Raw genomic sequence first — 2,898 nt, 5'->3', positions numbered from 1 at the left:
TTTTTTCCACACTTTTGGAAAAAGGCCTGTATTAGACCTGGCTTGAAAAAAGCTACTGTAGATCCCACGAAGGCAAAGCATTAGCGCCAAATATCCTGTCTTCCTCTATCATCAAAATCCTGGAGAAAGCTATGACTTTGGAACTGAAAGATTACCCGGATCGCAATAACATTTTTGACCACACCCAACATGGCTTTATATCTCGGCATTCCACCGAGTCAGCCTTGATTATGGCCCCTGAAGGAATCCGTAAAGTGATGGATGGAGGGGGAAGAGCCCTCTCATCCTGCTTGACCTGACCGCAGCATTCGATACCGTAAACCATGCGGTACTGCTGCGGGCGGTTGAGGGCAGCAGGTATTAGAGATAAGGCGTTAACGTTACTTACATCCTTCCTGGCATCCAGGGAACAACTGATTCATTGGGACGGCCTTCAGTCAGGAAATTTCTACCTCCCTTGTGGAGTCCCACAGGGGTCGGCCCTGTCCCCGACACTCTTCATCTATATGTCACACTATCAGCAAGACTAATTAAAGATCACGGTCTCATGCTAGTGTTGTATGCAGACGACACCCAGTTCTCTTTTTCGAAAATTGATCAAGACATGGCTCTTCCTTAAGCTCTAGATCTTTCAGCGTTAGCTCGGCTTCCACTCACCACAGCGCCAAGACGCCTTGGCAATAGTGCGCTTTATAAGATATCAGTCAGTCAGTCAGTCAGTCAGGTACATTAAACACCAGAGTTATCTTGACATTTTTATTACTTTTAGATAATTTATGGGCACACAGGGAACTCTTCAGCAGGTGCTTTTAATGCTGTGAGATATTTCAAAATGCAGCACCTCTCAAAACCGGGCACCGAGTGCAGGGGCAACAGTCTCTCTACCCTAATGCCAGCCCTAGTATCATAGGACATGCAAACTGCTCTGTCCCCTTGGACTCCCACCAATGCTGCACAAGAGAGAGGTATCACGAAAGGATAACAGCGCAATATATACCACCTTGGTGCTTTAAATGAGTGAACTTTCTATTCCAAAGAGGGACAGTAATGAACTGGATGAGAATGGATTCTTTAGAATTTCAAAATAGAAAGAATACACACAGGTAGATCGCTTTTATTTTTTACTTGCTTTTTTGTCTTCTAACAGGAACTAAGTTCTGGAGTCTTAAAAGTCCTGTGTTAACATTTCATTCCATGGAAGCATGGTCAAAACTTTTCCACTGCAATTTACAGGAGATAAATCAATGGATGTTATTGCCTCCCGCCCTTCAGCCCAGTCTCTCTGTGTGTTATTTCAAACACCTGGTGGTAGGGTGAGCTTTCAAACTCTTGGACAGCACTTAACCAAGACTTCACGAATAACTGAAGTGCTCTCTTTGTGCACATTCACAGATCTTTGTTCTTAAAGCACATTAAGTCCAATGTTAGCAATCTATTTTGTTATGAAAAAACTACTGGACTCATATTACAGGCTTGTGATTTTAAAGGACTGGTGTTAGTCAAGACCTTTTGACTTTACTAAAAATGTATAACATATTTACATATGGGGGCATAGCCACCTCTCTTCTTCCACAGGTCTGTTGTTTTGTCATTCACATGTTCCCTCCTCCCACTACAGTTTGCAGCATTGGGCAACAAGTCAGTCTACTTAAAGCACTGGTTTACTTCATATTGAGGAAATGTACTTTGCTCTTTCAAAATAAGCACACAAACTAGTTTCCTTCAGAGCCAGTGTGCTGTTTCTGTTTTATCATTACTTTAGTGTTGTCTCTATGTTTAGAGCCTGGTGCACATTCCATCTTTAACAGATCCCATTTCCTACCCATTCTGTTGTATATTCCTTTTGGAGTGTTTTGCTTTTTTAACTGCTGCAGTTTCAAAGCATATCAGAGCAGAGTGTGTCCATTTAAAATGTCTCTCTGTTGTTATCTCTTTTTTACTTCTTCTGTCTCTCCTTTCTTCCTTAATTTATTTGTTCCTTCTTTCTTTCTCTTTCCTTCTTTCTTTCTTGCTTTCTTTCTTTCTTTCTTTCTCTTTTTCTCGTTTTCTTTCTCTAATTCTTTCTTTCTTTCTCTGTCCTCCTTTCTTTTTCATCTTTTTTCTTTCTTTCTCTTTCCTTTCCTTTTCTAGGGCTTTCTTGTTTTGCTCTATCTTTTGATTCACTTCTTTCCTTCTCTTACCTTCTTTTATGCTTGCCTTTCTTTCCTTCTTGCTTTTATTTCTCTTTCCTTCTCTTTCTTTCTTTCCTTCTCTCTTTTTGTCTCTTTCTTTCTTACTTACTTTCATTTATTCTTTTTTTCTTGACATCTTTATTTCCTTCTCCCCTTCTCGGTTTTCTTCTCTCTTTACTTCTCTCTTTCTTGGCATCACTTTTTTCCTTTTTCCACTGTTCTTTTCTTCTGTCCTTCACTTTCATACTCTTATTCATTCTTTCTTTATCTCCCTTTCTTCCTTATTTTCCTTTTTTCATTCTTTCTGTACCTTGCCTTCTTTTATTCCTGCCTTTAATTCCAGTTTCCCTTTTTTTCTTCTCGCTTTTGTTTTCTCTTACTGCCTTTGTCCTTTTCTCTTTTTTCTCTTTCCTTCTTTCTTTTGTTGTTTGTTCTTTCCTTCTCTGATTCCCTCTTTCTTTACTTCATTATTTCCTTCTCTTTCTTATTTCTTCCTCTTTATATTTCTTTCTCTTTCTTTCTGTTTCCTTCTTTCTTTTACCTTCTTTTCCTTAATTTCTGCTTTATTTCTCTCGTTTGTTATTTTTCCTTCTTTTTCTTAACTCTTTCATTTTCTTTCATTCTTGCCTTTCATTCCTTCCTTCTTTCCCTCTTTCTTTTCTGTATTCTTTCCCTACTTCTGTTATTCTTTTCTTCTTTGCTTCTCTCTTTCTTTCCTTCATTCTTT

This window comes from Triturus cristatus, chromosome 7, assembly GCF_964204655.1.
Source record: "Triturus cristatus chromosome 7, aTriCri1.1, whole genome shotgun sequence".
NCBI lineage: Eukaryota > Metazoa > Chordata > Amphibia > Caudata > Salamandridae > Triturus > Triturus cristatus.
The sequence above is the reverse complement of the archived record's forward strand: the minus strand, read 5'-3'. Positions refer to the sequence as shown.